The following is a 22,568-nucleotide window of genomic DNA, read 5'->3' as shown; positions in this document are numbered from 1 at the left end:
TAGGAAGACAAGTAGTGGGGGAAATCTGCATATTTTAACAGCTGGTTAAAGAAGAATATAAGCAGAGAAATCAGAGTGGCAACTGGAACAAAGAAGGAAGTCAGATCAGGTATCTGCAGCTGTAGTAGGAAAGAAAGGAGTATTAGAAGCTGGGGAGGTCTAGGGAAGTCTTCCAGGGAGTATTCACCCAAGGCAAGCTGTTAGGTTCTGCAGGTTGCTTGTGAAAACATTATAAGACTGCTATAATCTCAGCACTTTCAGAGGCCGTGGCAGGTGGATCACGAGGTCAGAAGAGCGAGATCGTCCTGGCTAATACGGTGAAACCCCGTCTATACTAAAAATACAAAACATTAGCCCTGCGTGGTGGCACACACCTGTAGTCCCAGCTACTCGGGAGGCTAAGGCAGGAGAATCGCTTGAACCCGGAAGGCAGAGGTTGCGGTGAGCCGAGATCACACCACTGCACTCCAGCCTGGGCAACAGAGTGAGACTCTGTCTCAAAAAAATAAAGAAAAAATTAAAAGACTTTAAGTGTACATAGTTTAAAAATAAGGTGTAATAATTAAAAATGTACCTGTGTTTGGATTCTGGAAGTGGCTCCTATAAAGGTTACCTTTAGCTAGTCTAGTAGAACAGTCTAGTAGATTTCCTCACACCTCTGAAAAGCTTACTTTGTGCATTTACTCAGGGTCTTCCACCTGAACATGCAGCTCTGCCTCACCAGTGTTTACTCACACTATGACTGGCAGCTCTTGGAGATCCTTTTACATCCCTAAACCACTGCCAAAAACACTTGTAGAAAGTATAATGTTATCTCCTTAATCTATTCACCCTCTTTCTATAGATTATTTTCTGCAGTCTTAAGGATACGCTATGATCCCAATAGCCTGCCACTGGAATACCTTTATTTTCTTTTCATTGACACTTTTAATTAAAAGAATAAAGCACTAAAGATAAAATTGGAGTCTCCTCATTTGACTCTCTTGGCCTATTTCCTTCCTTCCTTAGGGGCAATCAGTATAAAAAATTTAATGCACATCCTTCCAGGTTATGTTGCCTAATTTTACTATTCATAAATACAGTAGAAGTGGAGCTTAGTGATTTTAAATTTTTTATACAAGTAATGCTATACCAGATGATCTACAATTTGCTTTTTTTGCTCCATTTTAGGTTTTTGAAAACTACTCACATTGATGCCTATCAGTCTAAGTCATTCATTTTAACATACTGTACTATATAAACATTGCAAAATTTATCCATTACCTATTAATAGGCATTTATACTAGATCATATTTTTTTGCTACTGCAAATAATGCAGTAAGCATATTTTTACATGTAACCTGCTACCTATGTGTAAGAGTTTATGTCATGTACCTAGAGGCAGAATTTTTGGGCAAAGAGATTAGCCAGTTTAAAACTTATTAGATATTGCTATTATTTCTTCAAAATCTTTGTATAAATTTTTATTATTGGCAGCACTACATGAATGTTTCCATGCATAAGAATGTGGTAGTCTCAGGTTTTAAATTATTTCCCATTCCAGTGGCTGTGAAATAATATATCACTACTATAGTGACTGCACAATCTTCATGGCTGAAGATTTGAGCATCTTTTCCTTTTTTTTTAATTCAGATTTCCACTTAATGAATTGGAATTTAAAATGCACTCTCTACTTTTCTATTGCATTGTTTTTCAAGTTCTTTTATTATAGATGCTAATCCTCCATTTGCTCTATGTTCTGCAAATATATACTGTTCTTTTATTTTTAAATTTTATTATATATTTTTACTTGTGCTTAAGTTGATCATTCTTATCCTTCATGACTTATGCTTTCAGAGTCCTAAGATATGTTTAGCTCATTGTTATATTTCTATATTTCCTACATTTTTAAATGAATTTTAGAAGATTACATTGATGTTTTAATGTACCAAAATGTATATGTGTACATTCTTTGAGAAAGGAAGCTAATATTTTTAAAATTCTTTTTTCCATATGGAAGCCAGTTGTGCCAACATTATCAATTGCATCCTTTGCTGTGGTTTTGTGCTGCTGTTTCTTTATTTTAGAATAAGTCAGTTCCCATATACAGGCATATCTTTTTTTTTTGCAGTTTGCTTTACTGTGCTTCACACTTCATAGGTACCATTTTATTTTTCTTTTTAAAATTGATACATAATCAATGTACATCTTTTGGGGGTACATGTAATAATTTGCTATTCATATAATGTATAAAGATGAAATCAGGATAATTGAGATATCCATCATCTTAAATATTTCAAAAATAATTTTAATTTTTTCTTTAAAGTTCTAACTGCTTTCTTTTTTTTTTTTTTCTTTTTTAAATTTATTTATTATTATTATACTTTAAGTTGTAGGGTACATGTGCATAACGTGCAGGTTTGTTACATATGTATACTTGTGCCATGTTGGTCTGCTGCACCCATCAACTCGTCATTTACATCAGGTATAACTGCTTTCATTTGGATAAAACTTAAAAGGCAGTATCAATCATAGTTTGCTCAAGGATGTGGAAATTCAAAGAATTCATTTTCAGAAATATTCATTGATTGCTACATTCCTAGCCCTGGGAATACTGAGGACACTAGTGATACTGAGATGAATGACATAATTTCCCTCAAGACTTTCAATCTGTAAGGAGATAAAGGCATGTGATTTATAAATTATGGTATGACTTTGATGACCTGATAAGGCAGCAATAGAGGCATAGAAGAAGGAGACAGTAACAGTATCAAGGACAGTCTTCCAAAGAAGATGCCACCTCATTGGGTTACTTTTATAGTCATTTAAATTTTTTTTAATTGAGATAAAATTTACATATAAAATTTACCATCCACATCATTTTAAGTATATAGTTCAGTGGTAATAAATACATTTATATTCTTTTTTCTCCTTGCCCACTTCTCTCCGCTACCCTTCCCAGAATTTTATTGTTTTAATTGAAACTTAATAGATGTACATATTTTCAAGGTACGTGTGGTAATCTAGCACTTTAATGTGTATATATCAAACCAGTGTAATTAGAATATTCATCATCTTAATTATTTGTCTTTTCTTTATGCTGCATACATCTGAAATATCCCCTTCTAGCTATTTTGAAATATATAAAAGATCATCATAAAGTATAGTCATGTTTCTGTTCTATTGAATATGTCTTTTTTTTTTTTCTATCTAACTGTCTATTTGTACCCACTAATTAGCCTGTCTTTATAGCCTCTTCCCCCATAGCCTTCTCAGCCTCTGGTAACCACCAATATACTGGCTACCTTCAAGAGGTCCACTTTCTTAGCTCTCATGGATGAGTGAGAACATGCAATATTTGTCTTTCTGTGCTCAGCATATTTCAGTAGACATAATAACTTCCAGTTTCATCCAGGTTGTTGCAAATAACAATATTTTATTCATTTTTATGACTGAATAATTTTCCATTGTGTGTATATGCCACATTGTCTCTATGCTTTCATCCTTTGATGGGGACTTAGATTGATTCCACACCTTGGCTATTGTAAACAGTGCTACGATAAACATGAGAATGCAGACATTTCTTTAATATATTGATGTTCTTTCTTTTGGATATATATCTAGTAATGGAATTGCTAAACCATATGGTAGTGTTAAGTTTTTTGAGGAACCTCCATACAGTTTTCCATAGTGGCTGTACTAACTCACATTCTTGTCGGCAGTGTATGAGCGTTCCCCTTTCTCCATATCCTTGCCAGCATCATTATTATTCATCTTTTTGATAAAAAACTGTTTTAATTAGGATGAGATGATATCACATTACAGTTTTGATATGCATTTCCCTGATGATTAGAGATGCTGAGCTTTTTTTCATATACCGTTTATGTCTTATTTTGATAAATGGCTATTCAGATATTTTGCCCATTTTTGTTTCCGATTAGTTTTTTTTTCGTTATTGAGTTATTTGAGCTCCTTATATATTTCTGATTATTAATTGTTGGTCAGATGGATAGTTTGCAAATATTTTCTTCCATTCCGTGGGATATCTCTTCACTTTTTTGATTGTTTTCTTTGCTGTGCCAAGACTTTTTACCTTGATGTAACCCAAATTTTTAATTTTTGCTTTTGCTTTCTGTTCGAGGTCTTACACAAAAAAACCTTTGCCGAGTCCGATGTTCTCAAGTGTTTTTCCAATATTATCTTCTAGTAGTTTTATAATTTCAGACCTTAAAGTATCCATTTTGATTTGATTTTTATATATGATGTGAGGCAGAGGTCTAGTTTCATTCTTCTGCATATGGTAATAGAGTTTTCTCAGAACTATTATTTTTTCTCTATCTCTCTCTCTCACTTTTTCTCTTTCTATTTAGAGACAGGGTCTTATTCTGTTGCCCAAGCTGGAGTGCAGTGGGACAATCTTGGCTCACTGCAGCCTCAACTTCTGGGCACAAGTGATCCTCCTGCCTCTGCCTCCTGAGTACTTGGGGCTACCTGCACACGCCACTAGCCCAGCTCTCTTTTGTATTTTTTTTTTTTTTTTTTTTTTGTAGAGATGGGATTTTGCCATGTTGCCCAGGCTGGTCTCAAACTCCTGAGCTCAAGTGATTCACCTACCTTGGCCTCCCAAAATGCTGAGGTTACAAATGTGTACCACCACATGTAGCCCCAAACCATTTATTAAGAAGACTGTCTTTTCCCTATTATATGTTCTTGGCACCTTTGCTGAAAATGAGTTGGCCATAAATGTGCAGATTTATATCTGGCTTCTCTATTCTGTTCCTTTGGTCTGTGTGTCTGTTTTTATGCCAATACCATGCTGATTTGGTTACTATAGTTTTCTAGTATATTTTGAAGTCAGATAATGTGATGCTTCAGCTTTTTCTTTTTTTTCAGAATGAAAAGATTGCTTTGGTCATTTGAGTTCTTATGTGGTTCCATATAAATTTTAGAGTTGTTTTTTCTATTTTTGTTAAAAATGATATTGGCATTTTCATAGAGAATACATTTAATCCATGGATTTCTTTGGGTACTATGTTCATTTTAACAATGTTACTTCGTCTAATTCATGAACATGGAATAGCCACTTTCTTGTGTCCTCTTCAATTTTTTTTCATCAGTGTTTTATGGTTTTTCTTGTATAGATATTTTACTTCTTTGGTTAAATTGAGCCCTAAGTATTTTCTTCTTGTAGCTATTTTAATCGAATTGCTTTCTTGATTTTTTATTCAGATTGTTTGCTGTTGATATATACAAATGCTACTGATTTTTGTATGTTGATTTTCTAACCAGGAACTATACTGAATTTGTTTATCGCTTCTTATAATTTTTTGGTGGAGTCTAGTTTTTTCTAATATAATGTCATGTCATTTGTGAATAAGGATAATTCAACTCATTCCCTTCCAGTTTGAATGTCCTTTATTTGTTTTTCTGCCCTACTTACTCTGGCGAGGACTTCCAGTATTATATTGGATAAAAGTGGTAAAAGTGGGCATCATTGTCTTATTCTAGATTTTTACTACACTTGATCTTAGCCAAAAGGCCGAGAAGCGATATTATTATACATTTTTGAGGAAAGGCTTTTAATTTTTCCCTGTTCAGTATGTTAGCTATGTGTTTGTCATTTATGGCCTTTATTATTTTGAGGTATGTTTCTTCTATACTCTGTTTATTGGGGTTTTTATCATGAAGGGACCTTAAATTTTATCAAATGCTTTTTCAGCATCTATTGAAATGATCTTACAGTTTTTGTTTTTTGTTTTCTTTTTGGGTTCTGTTAATGTGATGTATCACATAGATTGATGTGAATATCTTGAACCATGCTTGCATCCTAGGAATAAATCCCACTTGATCATGGTGAATGAGTTTGAAAGTATTCCCTCCTCTCCAGTTTTTTGTTGTTGTTGTTGTTGTTGTTGTTTGTTTTTTAAAAGAATTTGAGTAGAATTACTGTTAGTAGTTCTTAAATGTTTAGTAGAATTCAGTGGTGAAGGCATCAGGTCCTGGGCTTTTCTTTGATGGGAGAATTTTTGTTATAGCTTCTATCTTATTACCCAGTAAAGGAAAGCTGAAAGATATTGAGTTTTTTACAAATCGAAGGTCTGTGGCAACCCTGCATTGAGCAAGTGTTTAGGTAACATTTTTTCAAGAACAGTCTCACTTCATGTCTCTGTATCACATTTGGTAATTCTTGAAATATTTTAATTTTTTATGATTATTATGTGTATTGTAGTGATCTGTGATCAGTGATCTTTGATATTACTATTGTAGTTGTTTTGGAACACCACATACTGTGCCCATTTATAATGGTGAACTTAAAGAAATGTTGTGTGTGTTCTGACTATTCCACATATACACCATTCCTTCTCTTTTTCTCTTTTTTGGCATCCTGATTTCTGCAGACACAACAATATTGAAATTAGGCCAATTAATAACCCTACAGTGGCCTTTAAGTGTTTAACTGAACTTAAGAGTCACACATCTCTCACTTTAAGTTGAAAACTAGAAATGATTAAGCTTAGCGGGGAAGGTATGTCAAAAGTCAAGAAAGGCTGAAAGGTAGGCCTCTTGTGCCAATTAGCCAAGTTGTGAAAGGAAAAGTTCTTAAATAAAATTGTAAGTACTACTTCAAACAAATGATAAAAAAGCAAAACAGGTTTATTGCTAATATAAAGAAAGTTTTAGTGATCTGTATAGATCAAATCAGCCACAACATTCTCTTCCTTAAGCCAAAGCCTAATTCAGAGCAAGGCCCTAAGGCTCCACAATTCTGTGAAGCATGAGGAGTAAGGAAGCCACAGAAGAAAAGTCTGATGTTGGAAGAGTTCGCTTCATGGAGTTTAAGGAAATAAGCTGTCTCCGTAACATAAAAGTACAAGGCAAAGCAGAGAAACAACTGCTTATGCAGAAGCTGCTGCAAGTTATCCAGAAGATCTAGTTAAGATAATTGATGAAGGTGATTACACTAAACAACAGATTTTCAATATAGATAAAACAGCCTTCTATTGCACAAAAATGACACCAGGACTTTTGAAAGCTGGAAAAGAGAAGTCAATGCCTGGCTTCCAAGCTTCAAAGAATAAGCTTATTCTCTTATAAGGAGTTAATGCAGCTGGTGACTCTAAGTTGAAGCCAGTGCTCTATTTTGCATTCTGAAAATCCTAGAGCCTTTGGGAATTATGCTGAATCGACTCTACTTGTGCTCTGTTAATGGAGCCACAAACCTGGATGATAGCACATTTATTTGCAACATGGTTTACTGAATACTTTTAGGTCCACTGTTAAAATTTACTGCTCAGAAAAAAAAAAAAAAAAAAAAAAAAGATTGCTTTCAAAATGTTACAACTCATTTACAATGCACTTGGTCACTCAAGAGCTCTGATGGAAATGTACAACGAGATTAATGTGTTCACACCTACAAACACAACATCCATTCTGCAGCCCATGGATCAAGGAGAACTTTTGACTCTCAAGTCTTATTATTTAAGAAATATATTTTGTAAGACTATAGCTGCCAAAAATAGTGATTTATCAGATGAAACTAGGAAAAAGTCAGTTGAAAATCTTCTGGAAAAGATTCACCCTTCTAGATGTCATTAAGGCCATTTGTGATTCATGGGAGGAGGTCGAAATACCAACATTAACAGGAATTGGAAGAAGTTGATTCCAACCCTCATGGATGACTTTGAGGGGTTCAAGACTTCAGTGGAGGAAGTAACCACAGATGTGGTAGAATGAACAAGAGAGCTGGAATTAGAAATGAAGCCTGAAGATGGGAGTGAATTGCTGCAAACTCATGATTAAACTTCAATGGGTGAGGAGTTGCTTATGGATAAGCAAAGTAAATGGGTTTCTAAGATGGCATCTACTCCTGGTGAAGATATTATGAACATCGTTGAAATGACAACAAAGGATTTAGAATATTATTATATAAATCTAGTTGATAAAGCAGCAGCAGGGTTTGAGAGGATGGACGCTAATTTTGAAAGAATTCCTACTGTGGGTAAAATGCTATCAAATCGCGTACAGGGTACAGGGAGCAAGGTATAGGGAAATCTTTCCCAGAAGGAAGAGTCAATGAATGTGCCGAGCTTCACTGTTGTTTTATTGTAATAAATTGCCACAGTCACCCCACCCTTCAGCAACCACCACCCTTATCAGTCAGCATTCATCAACATGAGGCAATAATCTTCATCAGCAAAAAGTTTGCAGTTTGCTGAAGGCTCAGATGATTGTTAGTATTTTTTAGTAATAAAGTAATTTTAATTAAGGCATGCACATTTTTTTTTAGACATAGTGCTATTAGGAAACCAAAAAAAGTGTGTGACTCACTTCATTGTAATATTTGCTTCATTATGGTGGTCTGGAACTAAGTCCACAATGTTTCTGTGGTATGCCTGTGTGTGTGTGTGTGTGTGTGTTTTGTGTATGTATTTGGGGGCCCTCTGTTTGGTTGCAATAATTAATTTTTAAATGTGTTCTATGACAATATCGTACTTTCTAAATTATCACAGCTTTTTAATTTCCCTTGATATTTAATAGGGCAATGATGCTCTTCTTTTTCTTCTTCTTTTTTTTTTTTTTCAGTGTTTGCTTGGCTATTTTTGTGGAAGTCTTTGAAAAAAATGTTATTGTGCTATTGATTCTGAGTGTATTGTCTTTATACATTAATTTTTAGAAGACTGTGTCTTTATTTAGTAAATCTTTTACCTATAAAATTTTGTCAGTTTATTCATGTATTCTTTTATCTCTTTCATAAATGCTTTATATTTTTCTCTGTGGAGATCTTGCACTGGTTTTGTCAGATTTATCTTCTGGACACAATATAATCATTATGTTATTGTGAATGGTTTATTTTTGTATTTCCTATTTTTTATCATTATAATATGGGCATAGTGTTGAGTTTTTTACGTTGATCTTATATGGAGTGACCTTAACAAGTGTTCTTATTGATTTTAATAGCCTGTCTATAGGTTCCTTTGGACTTTTTAATGTAGCCAGTAATATTTGCTAATATTGCAGCCAGTCTGTAAATTATGATTTTGTTCCAATCTTGTTCTATTACTTTTTTTCTTATTTCATTAATTAGGGCTTTGGAGCACTTTATTAAATTGTAGAAATGATAACAGTCCTATGTGTCTGATTTCTGATCTTACACTTAATAATTTCTAAATGGTGTGCCATGTTTTTAATAAATATATTTCACCAGATCAAGGAAATTTCTGGAGATTTTTTTAGCTTCTTAAAATGCTTGTGCTTTGTTTTGGTTCTTTAGTTAGTTTTTGGTAGTTGTGAATAAATGTTTAATTTTATTAAAAATAGTTTACTGTATATAATGAGGTAATTTTAGGTTTCTCTTTTTTTTCAATCCTTTAACATGGTGAATTGTACTGATAGATTTTTAAAATTAACTTCTTTGAGGTGTAATCTCTCTCTATGTACAATGCATCCATTGTATGTGTGCAGTTTGATACATTTTTGGCTACTGTATGAACACATGTAGCCAACTTCACAATCAAGATAGAAAAAAAAATTAACCACCACAAAATGTTCTCTCATGCCCCCTTGTAGTCAGTTATCTTTGCTATGAAGGCAACTGCTGATCTGATTTTCATCAAGATCGAGTTTTGCTTGATCTTGAATTTCAAATAATGGAATAATACAGTATGCAGAATTTTGCATTTAGCTTCTTTCAGTTAGTACAATAGTATTGAGATATATCCATGTTTGTATGTGTATCAGCAATATATTTCTTGTTGTTTGGATAGAGCAAAATTTGTTTATACATTCATCTTTTGATTGGCATTTATGTTATTTCTAGTATTTGGTTATTATTAATAAAGCTGCTATGAAATTTTGCATTTAAGTATTCATGTGAACATGTATTTTAATTTTTCTTTCTAGTAGTAGAATACCTTGGTTATATGGCAAATGTATGTTTAAATTTTTAAGTAATAGCTACCCTGTTTCTAAAGTGATTGTAGTTTTTTACATTCTTCCCTAAAGTGTAACAGAGTTTGTGTTGCTTCACATCTTATCAACACTTATTATTGCCAGTCTTTTTAATTGCAGCTATTGTAAAGTATGTGTCATGGTGTCTTATGGTTTCAAGTTTCATTACCCCAAGACTAATGATATTGAGTATCTTTATGTGTATTTTTCGCTATTCATATATTCTCTGGTACAGTCTCCATTCAACTCTTTTGTCCACTTGTAAATTGGTTTGTTATCTTGATATAGTATTCTAGATACAACTAGAGATAGATGTAATGAATATCTATGTGTGTTTATATATACCCATATATACATTTATGTGGATATATAAATGATATGGATAATATAAATTATTTTCGTATGTATTTTTTCTTAGTATATTTCTTAGTATGTTTTCTTAGTATTTCATTTCCTTGAAGGTGCTTGCAAAGAGTAGAACTTTAAATCTTGATTAAATCAAATTCAAAAGTAATAAATCAAAGTAATTTATTTTTCTTTTAACACTGATTTTTAAAATTGCTTATTTGAAAAAATTACAGATTCACAGGAAGTTATAGAGATAGTAAAGCGGTGACAGGTATCCTTCACCAGTTTCTCCCAGCAGTTACATCTCACGTATGTAGAGTACAATATCAAAAACAGTAATTTGGCATTGGTATAATGTGCAAGTATAGTTCTATGTTGTTTTATCACATGTGTAAATCTTACAAGCACCATTGCAATCAAACTACATACCTATTCCTTAGCCACAAAACTCTCTCCCTGGTTCTGTCTCTTTATAATCACTCTCACTATTCCCCTTCCTTAACCATTCATAACTCTTGGTAACTGCTAATCTGTTTTTTATCTTTATAATTTTGTCATTCTGTGACTATTATATAAATGGAATTATAACTTCTGACCTTTGAAGACTGGCTTTTTTCATTTAGCATAATGCCCTGAGATCTATCCAAATTGTTGCATGTATCAATAGTTCCTTTAATTTTACTGCTGACTAGTGTCCTATGACATGGATATACTACAGTTTGTTTAACTATTCATCTGTTAATGAACATTTTGGATGTTTCCAGTCTTTGGCTATTAAAAAAAAGCTGCTATGATTAATCATGTGTAGATTTTGGTATAGATATATTTTCATTTCTCTAGGATAAATGCCTAAATGTGTAATAGCTAGTTGAATTGTGAGTATGTGTTTAGCTTTATGACATCGTACACAAGACCCAGTTTCACTGCATCCTCTCCACCATTTGGTATTGTCACTGCTTTTTGTTTTATTCTATTAAGTGTGTAGAGACATTTCATTATGGTTTTTATTTGCATTTTCTAAATAGCTACTAATGTTGATTATCCTTTCATATGCTTGTCATCCATATGTCTTTTGCCAATTTCCATACTAGATGTTTTTCTGTTGAATTTTGAGAGTGTTCTTTATATATTACAGATACTAGTCCTTTGGTGGATTTGTGATTTACAATTTTTTTCTTCCAGTTCATAGCTTGTCTTTGTGTCCTCCTAACAAGGTCTTTCTAAGAACAATTTTTAAAATGTTAAAGTCCAAATTATTGATTCTTTTCATATTGTGCCATTGGTATCATTATTAAGAATTAATCCCCAAGCCCTATGTCTTGAAATTTTCTCCTAAGTTAACTAAGAGTTTTATATTTTTATATTTTACATTTAAATATATGGTCCATTTTGAGATAATTTTGTAAAAGATGTGAAGTTTAGGTAAAGGCTCCTCTTTTTAAATTTATTTTTATTTTTTCCTATGAATATCCAATTGCTCAAGCACCAGTTGTTGAAAAGTTTATCTTCTATTGAATTGCTTTTGAATCTTTGCCCAAAATAAAATCAGTTGACTAGAAATGTGTGAGTCTTTTTCTGGGCTCTTTATTCTATTTCATAAACCTAAATGCCATTCCATCTACCAATACCACACAGTCTTGGTTGCTATAAATATAAAATAATCTTAACTGAATAATTCCTCCCATTTTATTCTTTCTGTCAGGATTGTTTTTAGCTACTCTAGTTCCCTTATCTTTCCATATAAATTTTAGAGAACTCTTGTCCTTAACTGTAAAAATAATCCTAGGGCCAGGCACATTGTCTCACATCTGTAATTCCAGCACTTTGGGAGGCTGAGGCAGGTGGATCATGAGGTCAGGCATTTGAGACCAGCCTGGTCAACATAGTGAAACCCTGTCGCTACTAAAAATACAAAAAATTAGCCAGGCATGGTGGTAGGTGCCTGCAATCCCAGCTACTCAGGAGGCTGAGGCAGGAGAATCACTTGAATCTGGGAGGCGGAGGTTGCAGTGAGCCAAGATTGCGCCACTGCACTCCAGCCAGGGCAACAGTGTGAGACTCCATTTCAAATAATAATAATAATAATAATACTAGGTTTTGGTAAGAATTGTGTTAAGCCTTTGTATAAATTTGGGGATTATTTATATCTTGCTATGGTAACTTTTCCAGTTCACAAACATGGTATATCTCTTCATCTATTAAATATTCTTTGAATAATTTCATCAGTGTAGTAGGGGAGTTTAAGTTTCAAACAATGTTTGTGGATTTATTTTTCCTTGGTATCAGATTTTGCTTCATCTATTTTGCAGCTTTTTATTTGGTGCATATTCATTTTGATAGCTATGTCTTCTAAGTAGATTGACCTCTATATCATTACATAATGTTCCTTTCTGTTAGTTTTCTTTGCTTTCAAGTCTGCTTTATCTAATATTAGCACAGATACTATTGCTTTATCAGATTAATGTTTGTATGGTCTTTTTCCATGGTTTACTTTCAAACTGCCAATATCATGAATTAAAGTGTGTGGTAATTTTTAAGCAAAAGAAAACTTACACATAATACAATACATACAGTAACCTCTAGAAAAGCAATACAAAGAAATATACTCAGAAACTAAAAAATGTTCAGGTAATCTAAAGCAATGCAAGAAAAAAAATACAGAAATTAAAATAAGAGAGAGCAGACAACAAAAAATGATAAGCTTAAGCTTGAACATATCAATAATTACATTAAATAGTGTAAATGCACCAAATAAAAGATACAGCAAAATAAGGCAGATTTAAAAACGTGCCTCAACTGTATGCTGTCCATAAGGAACTTAATCCAAATATAATGCTATTGGGAGTTTGAATGTAAGGCATGGAAAAAGGCCATACAAACATTAATCTGATAAAGCAACAGTAGCTGTGCTAATATTAGATAAAGTAGACTTCAAAGCAAAGAAAACTAACAGAAGCACACTATATAATAATACAGAGGCCAATATACTTAGGAGACATTGCAATAAAAATGAATATGCACCAAATAAAAAGCTGCAAGATAGATAAAGCAAAAGCTGACACAAAGGGAAAACAAACAAATCCACAAATATTGTTTGAGGCTTAAACTCTCATACTACACTGATGAAATTAACTCAAGATGGATTAAAGACTTAAACCTAAGACCTAAAACCATAAAAATCCTAGAAGAAAATCTAGGTAATACTATTCAGGACATAGGCATAGGCAAAGATTCATGAGTAAAACACCAAAAGCAACGGCAACAAAAGCCAAAATTGACAAATGGGATCTAATTAAACTAAAGAGCTTCTGCACAGCAAAAGAAACTATCATCAGAGTGAACAGGCAACCTACAGAATAGGAGAAAATTTTTGCAATCTATCTATCTGACAAAAGGCTAATATCCAGAATCTACAAAGAACTTAAACAAATTTACAAGAAAAAAACAACCCCATCAGAGAGTGGGCGAAGGATACGAACAGATAATTGTCAAAAGAAGACATTTATGTGGCCAATAAATATATGAAAAAAAGCTCATCATCACTGGTCATTAGAGAAATGTAAATCAAAACCACAATGAGATACCGTCTCATGACAGTTAGAATAGCGATCATTAAAAAGTCAGGAAACAATAGATGCTGGAGAGGTGTAGAGAAATAGGAGCACTTTTACACTGTTGGTGGGAGGGTAAATTAGATCAACCATTGTGGAAGACAGTGGGGCGATTCCTCAAGGATCTAGAAGCAGAAATACCATTTGACCCAGCAATCCCATTACTGGTTCTTGCTATGTTTATTGCGGCACTCTTCACAATACCAAAGACTTGGAACCATCCCAAATGCCCATCAGTGATAGACTAGATAAAGAAAAATGTGGCACTTTAATAAAGTCTCAGGATACAAAATCAGTACAAATGTCAGCAGCATTCCTATCTACCAACAAGCTCCAGGTTGAGAGTGAAATCAAGAACATAATCTCATTCACAATAGCCACAAAGAAAATGAAATACCCATAAATACAGCTAATGAGGGAGGTGAAAGATTTCTACAAGAACTACCAAACACTGCTGAATAAATCAGAGACAACACAAATAAATGGAAAAACATTCTATGCTCACAGATTGGAAGAATTAATATCATATGAATATTTATTTTTATATCCTTAATTTATTTGCTGTAACTTTCTACTTCTTCACAAAACTTTGTTTTTTCATTTGTTTCAGACATATTTAGAATTGTTTTAAAATATTTTGTTTCAGTGGCATTAGAATCCTTGTCTTGTCATCCTAACATCTGTGTCTTCACATATGCATCTGTTGATTGTCTTTCCTCATTTCCTTTGATATCTCCCTGGTTCTTGCTATGACAAGTAATTTTTGCTGGAAACCTGAACACTTGGGGTGTTATGTTTAAGATTTTGGATCTTATTAAAATCTCGTGTTTTAGCAGGCACGGTTTGACATTTCTCAAGTGATTGAAAGGGAGCTCTGATTCATTTCTACCAGGTCGAGTTGGAAGTCCAGGTTCTTTAGTCTGCCCCCACGGATACCTAAGTGAGAAGGGCTTTATGTTACTGCTGGTAATGGCTGGGAGTTGAGACTTCCCACTGAGTCTTTGCTTACAGAACCCTAGTTGGGAGGGAAATTAGTACCTAATTGCTGCTTCCCATCACTGTTATCAGGGGAGTAATCTCATTACTACTGAGAAGTGGTCAAAGTCCTGACTCTCAACTAAGCCTCTCAACTAGGTCATTCTCTTACTTGAAAACAATCTGTGATTCCACATTCCTCCTCTAACACCATTCCAGTGAGGAAGAGAGGGCATATCAATACTGCTTCTTTTGGGTGGAAGTTCAGGCTTTGAGTCCCCAAATCAATAGCTAATCTACCATCTTTTCTGCAATTTTCAGAGTTTATCATATTTTATATATAATGACCAGAGTTGTTCGTTGCATTTGATGGGAGTAATAGGGAGAGTAGGTCTATTTTTCCTGGAAACGGAAGTTCCACTCATGAATTTTACATTGTTAAAGCACAGTTTTATCACAGGGTGAATACAGCTTGGCCAGATATGTACATACGTACATACATCCACACTACTGGATTAACTGCAAAATGTTCTTTGGGATTTTACTCATCCATGATACTGGTATGTCATCTTACCATGTACTTTCTTTTCTGACTTCAGTGTCAAGCTTATACTAGCATTAGAAAATTAATTAGGTGCATATCCTTCTGTATCCTACTTCTATAGTCAAATTTATACTACTTTGAAGTTACCCATTTTATAAATATTTGTTAAAATTTATCTAATAATTTAAAATGTTAGATATTCTTTCATAGGGAGAATTTTCTACTGATTCAATTTCTTTAATAATTGATATTGTATTTAGTTTTTCTATTATTTTTGAGTAAATTTTGGTAATTTATATTTTTAAGAAAATTTTTATTTGATAATTTTAGAAAATTACCCATTTCCTTAAGTTTGAGCATTAATTGGCATAAAGATATGCATTTCATTCTCCCAGAACTTTTCAAAATCTTTACTGTACCTTTAATTATATCCCTTTACATAATAATATTATTTATATGTACATTCTATTAATCAGTGCTGCCTAAGATTTATACTTCCATTAAAGCTTAAGAAAGTCTTTATTTATACCGATTTTTCCATATCATAAGTTCACATTATTATTTCTGTTTTTTGTACTGTTTTTTTTTTTGCCTTGAGTTTATACTGTGGCTTTTGTTTTTAGCTTCTTGAGTTGCACTTAAACTGATCTATTTTACCTTTTTGTTATATTTTAAACAAAGTTTTAAGGTTGTAATCTTTCTTTTATTACATTAGATTTATCTCACAAATATATGTATGCATGTGATGTGTTTTAGTGCATTTAATTTTAATTTTTATTAATATTTTATTGCCATCATGATTTTTTTCCTATAAATTAAGGCATGCTTAAAAGTTTCCAAATGTAGTTTTTATTTTTGTTTATGTTGTATTTTGTTTTGTTATATTTTAATCACCATTGTTGATTTCTTATTTGATTGGTCTTTCTGATATTACTTCTATGGAATATATTGAGGCTTCTTCATGGCCAGGTACATAATTAATTTTTAATAGTATTTTACATGAAAAGAATAAACGTATTTCAGTTTGCTATGAATTCTGAACTTATATCTAAATTTGGCACAGGCCTAAGATTCCTATTTTCATAAGCAAATGTTTTCCATTCATGTTCCCAGGTGGAAAGAAAGTTTCCTTCTGTTTCTCCACTTCATAGATAATTCTTATCTCACGCTTTTATATTTTATTAGTGTTTTAAATAATATTCTTTCTGGTTTTATTCATGTAGTTTTAGAAAGTTATAGCTTTTCTTGTATACAGATTCTATTGCACCTGGGTTTACCTCTACTGTAAAAGTTGCATGACCGATGGTGTTATTTATCTTGGTTTTCAACTGTTGCATCCCCTATCCCTAGCACAATGCCTAGAGCTTAGGGGCACTTGGGGGATGGGAAATGAATCAACGAATGAAATGTTTCAATATTCCTGTGAGCAATTTTGATTTTTACTCCACTCAAGATTAGTTCTGAGTTGCTTCTTCATTTGTAAGGATTGGGAGATTATGTTTGATTTTGAGCTTAGATATATTTTAAAGTTTAATGAATCATGTTACCTAGTATTTGTGTGTCTCTATGGAATTTTGGTATATGTGGACCAGAGGGAAGAAACCTTCCATATGATATCTTATTTTGCTTTATTGTCTGGCAGACTAGAGTGGATTTTTAAAAACAGAAAATAAAATTTTGATCATGCTATATGTCATTCTCATGCTTGAAAACATTGTGTGATCCCACATTGCAATTAAGATATAATTTATATTCCTTAATACAGTAGTCTCCCTGATCTATTATTAACTTTCCATGGTTTTAGTCACCCATGGTCAACAGTGGTCCAAAAATATTCAGTGGAAAATTCCAGAAGTTAATGATGAGTAAATTTTAAGTTGTATCCCTTCTGAGATAGGTAGTGAAATTTTATGCATTCTGCTTTGTCCTGCCCAGGACGTAAGCTATCCCTTTCTTTAGCATATTCATGCTGTATACGCTATCCATAGTTAGGCACTCAGTAGTCATCTCAGTTATCAGATCTAAACAATGTAGCATGTATAGGGTTTGGTGCTATCCCTGGTTTTAGACATGCACTGGAGTTCTTGGAACATATCCCCCTATGAATAAGGGCCGATTACTGTAAAATGTATGACTTCTATGTTATGAACCTATTGACCTTCCTTTCGTTTCTTGAAATTGTTTATTGTCGCACTCCCATATCTCAGTCCCTAATGCTGTATGCTCTTTCAAGCTTCAATGCCTTTTGAAAGCCTTTTTACTTTGCCAAGAATACCTTCACACATCGACAAAACCCACTCCTCTCCCTGATGAGTCATTCCCAAACACAATGTTCTCCATGGCTGAAGAGGGGCTGTCTTCTCTGTGCTCCCATATCACTTTGTTCATATCTTTAACATCCCAATGATATTGAACTGTCATTGAAATTCAGGTTTTTTAGATGACCCTGAGGCCGTAAATGAGTGATCAATGGTATGTGAGATATGAGTTAAATCAGCATTAACCTCTCAGCCCTCACCCAGTTGCATCCAGAAGTACGTCTGAAATATGCACCATCCACAGGTACTTCCTCTGACCTGGAAGCCTGTGCTCGTTATTAATAATTCACAAGACAGTTTAAGGAATTCAATAAAAGGAAAGATAAAGTTATTTGCAGACTATCTAGCATACAGTAGGTACTCTGTGAAGGCTCATGACAGCTCAGCAACCCTCTGATTCATTAATGATTTTTCTTTGCACTGTTTTCGGCTCCCATGTGATGACTTTCAGGCATACTACACGTGTTTCAAAGTCATATCTCTTTTAATATGGTGACAAATAGAGCAAACGATTTCCAAAGAAGATAACGAATTATATTATCACCAGTGGGAAATTTATACTGTGTTATCATTGAAGAACTTCAGAGCAAAGATGTTTAAGGGAATTCCTAAACCAGATAGGATGGAACTCAATTTACATACAAACTTGGAGATCTCTTCTGTTCAAATTTCCTTCAAAAAGTGTGTTACAATAGAGGTAAAACATCAAGGGAGAAAATACATTTTTACTTTTATCTTAGAAGACTGTAAATTGACTATATTTATCCATCTTAATCTTAAATGTAGGCATTAGGTATTATGAATATTTATTTTTGGTGGTAACTGGTGAATAAACATTCCTTGTTTTAGTGACAATTTACTACACATGCCAAAAGATATCACAGAATTTAGAGCTACAATGTTTAGATAGATGCTGATCAAATATTCTTATTGTACTTATATATGAAGGAAAACTGAGGGTTAGGGAGATGACATATTTCCTTAGATTACATTCAGATTTACTTCTTAGGGATGCTCACACAAGAGACACACATATATTATTTGTATTTCTACACACTGAGAATTTTGGTTTTACAGGTCACCATGCAGCATGGTTGAAGAGAATAGTGCTGTTCGCTGAGTAAATATTTTATCAATTTTTTTATTTTAAATTGTTTGTGGAGTTTGAAGACATTAAAATTGTATAGCCACTGCAACCTTCCTTTAATCCCATTTATAGGGGTGGTTTCACTATAAAGTAGATGGATGTACTGTGGTCCCGCATTAACGACATTAAATTGCTGAGCTGCAAAATGAACCTGTTGTGAGATGATATGTGCCTTCTAAGACTAGGAACATTGGGAGCAGCATTATAGGGAGTACACAGCATGTAATTACAGACATTTTACCACAATTTTGCTAAGCAGAACAACTGTATGGAGAATAAAAGGCAATTTATCAGTGAACAAAGACTGTGTGTGTATGTGTATTTACTATATCTATACAGACAATATCTGTATATACATATAGGATTATCTACATAAGTATATATGTTTTATATATATATTATACTGCCCCTTGAGTAATAGCCAAGATTTGTGCCTATTGTATACATTTTACATTTTATTCTTTCCCCAGTTTTATTAAGGCATAGTTGACAAATAAATTAGATATTTCAAGGTGTTAAAACATCATGATTTGATATCCATATGCATTGTGAAATTATTACCACAATAAAAGTAACTAATATATCCATCACTATACTGAGTTGTGTGTGTGTGGGGGGGGGGTAAGGACACTTATGTACTATATTAACACATTTCAAGAAAACAATGCAGTATTATGGGCTATAGCTGTCATGCTGTGTATTAGATCCCCAGAATTTATTCATCTTATAACTAAAAGTTTGTACACTTTGACCAAAAACTCATTTTCCACACCCCCAGCCCTGGCAATCACTGTTCTATTCTCCACTTTTAGGAGTTCAGCCTTTATTTTATTTTATTTTATTTTATGTTATTTTTGAGATTTTACTTATAAGTGAAATAATACTTGTATTTCTTTTTCTGCCTTATTTCACCCAGTATATGTCCTCTAGATTAATCAATCTTGTCATGAATGGCAGGAGATTTTTTTCTTTCTAATGGCTGAATAATCATCTATGTGTGTGTGTGTGTGTGTGTGTGTACACATATGTACACATAACATTATCTTCATCTGCTGGCAAATAGGTTGTTTTTAATACCTTGGCTATGGTGAATAATTCTGCAATGAATATGGCAGTGCAGATATCTCTTCAACATGCTAATCTCATCTTATTTAAATTTATGCCTATAAGTGAGATTGCTGGATTATTATGGTTGTTCTATTGTTATGTTTTTGAAGAACCTCCATACTGCTTTACTTAATGGCTGTCCCAATTTATATTTCCACCATCAATGTACAAGAGTTCCTTTTTGTCCACACCATTACCAACACATTATCTCTTGTGTTTTAATTATAACCATTCTAACAGGTGTGAGGTGATATCTCATTGTGGTTTTGATTTGCATTTCTCTGCTAGTTAATGATATTGAGTACCTTTTAAAATGTTTATTAGCCATTAATGTCTTTTTTTGAAAAAAATGTCTGTTTAGACCCCTCGCCAATTTATTAATCAAGGTGTTTGTAATTTTGCTATCGAGTTCTGTGAGTTTCTTATATATTTTGGATATTGACCCTTTATCAGACATATGGTTTGCACATATTTTACCCCATTTCATAGGTTTCCTTTTCATTTTACCGATTGTTTCCTTTGCTGTGCATAAGCTTGTTAATTTGATAAACCTGTTTATGTTTTATTTTGTTGCCTTCATTTTCAGTGTCATATCCAAAGAAATTATTGCTATCATGGCCAATATGTTGCCAATGGTCAATTTTCCTTAAACTTTTGTCTTGGAGCTTTATAGGTTCACATCCTACATTTAAGAATCCATTCCAAGTTAATATTTATATGGTATAAAATAAGGGTCCAGTTGTATTCTCTTATATGTGGATATCTGATTTTTCCAATAACATTTATTGAAGAGACAGTCCTTTCCCCACAGTTTATTCTTGGCACCTTCATCAAATATTAGTTTGTCATATGTCTGTGGTTTTATTTCTGAGCTCTTTTCTGTCTATGTGTCAATTTTTATTCTGGTACCATATTGTTTCGATTACTATAGCCTTGTAATATAGCTTGAAATCATGCCCCCAGCTTCGTTCTTTTCTCTCAAGATTGCTTTGGCTATTCGGGGCTTTTTTATGGTTCCATATAAATTTTAGATTTTTTTTTTCTGTTTCTGTTAAAAAAAAAAAAAAGCCATTGGAATTCTATGGAATTCTGGTAGAGATTCCTTTGACTCTGAAAGCCTTTGAAAAGGGCCATTGGAATTTTGGTAGAGATTCCTTTGAATCTGTAGGTCATTTAAAATGCAAGCATTTTAGGAATATCAGTTTTTCCATGGGCAGGCACACTGAACATCTTTCCATTTATTTGTGTTTTCTTCAATTATTTCATCAACGTCTTATAGTTTTCAGTGTAGTCTTATAGTTTCCATTGTACAGATCTTTCACCTTCTTCATTAAATTTATATCTAAGTATTTAACATTTTGATATTATAAATGTTAATTTTTAAAATTTCTTCTTTAAGATGGGGTCTCACTCTGTCAGCAAAGCAAGCTGGAATGCAGTGGTGTAATCACTGCTAACTGCAGCCTTGACTTCCCAGGCTCAGGTGATCCTCCCAAATCAATCTCCTGAGTAGCTGGGACTATATACATGTGCCACCATGCCATGCAATTTTTTTCGATTGTTTGTAGAGACTGGTTTTGCCATGTTGCCCACCGTTTTAATATTCTTTTTTCAAATAGTTTGTTATATTAGTGTATAGATTTTTTTTATCATGACACTTTAAATTTGTTTATTAGTTTTAAGTTTTTTGGTGGAGTCTTTAGGGTTTTCCATATATTAGATATTGTCAACTGTAAACAGAAACAATTTACTTCTTCATTTTTTTTTTTATTTGGAAGCCTTTTATTTATTTTTTCTTGCCTTATTTCTCCAATGAGAACTTCTAGTACTATGCTGGATAGAAGTGATGAGAGTGGGAGCCCTTGTCTTGTTTCTGATCTTAGGGGAAAATCTTTCAGCTTTTCACTGTTGAGTATGATGTTAGCTATGGGCTTATTGTATATGGCTTTTATTATATACCGGTACATTTCCTCTATACCTAATTTGCTGAGAGTTTTTATCATGAAATGACGTTAAATTTTGTCAAGAGCTTTTTCTGCATCTATTCAGATCATTACATAACTTTCATCCTTCATTCTTTTATTTTGGTGTATCACTTTTTTTTTTTAACTTTAAGACAGGGTCTCACTCTGTCACCTGGGAGTGCAGTGGCACAATAGGCTCACTGCAACCTCAATATTCTCAATCAGTCCTCCCATCTCAGCCTCCCCAGTAGCTGGGAGTAGAGGTGTACACCATTATGCTTAGCTAATTTTTGTATTTTTAGTACAGATGGTGTCTTGCCCCAGCTAGTCTTGTCTAGGCTAGTCTTGAACTCCTGGGCTCTAGTGATCTGCCCACTTGGGCCTCCCAAAGTGTTTTGATTACAGGCATGAGCCACTGCACCCAGTCATGTGTGACATTTATTGATTTGCATTCATTGAAACATCCTTGCATCCCAGGGATAAATTTCATTTGATCATGGTGTATGATCCTTTTACTGTGCCATTGCATTTGGTTTGCTAGCATTTTGTTGAAGACTTTTTGCATCTATGTTCATCAGGAATAGTGGCCTGTAATTTACTTGTAGAATCGTTGTCTGGCTTTGGTGT

At 33.4% G+C, this 22,568-nt stretch overlaps 1 pseudogene; it reads right to left on the bottom strand.

Annotated features, from left to right (window-relative positions):
- Positions 1-5,452: 5,452 nt before the first annotated feature.
- On the bottom strand, positions 5,453-5,530 carry LOC116273082 (annotated as a pseudogene).
- Between the last annotated feature and the right edge of the window lie 17,038 nt (positions 5,531-22,568).

The sequence above is a fragment of the Papio anubis genome, unplaced genomic scaffold (genome assembly GCF_008728515.1).
Source record: "Papio anubis isolate 15944 unplaced genomic scaffold, Panubis1.0 scaffold348, whole genome shotgun sequence".
NCBI classification, from domain to species: domain Eukaryota; kingdom Metazoa; phylum Chordata; class Mammalia; order Primates; family Cercopithecidae; genus Papio; species Papio anubis.
The sequence above is the reverse complement of the archived record's forward strand: the minus strand, read 5'-3'. Positions and strand labels throughout refer to the sequence as shown.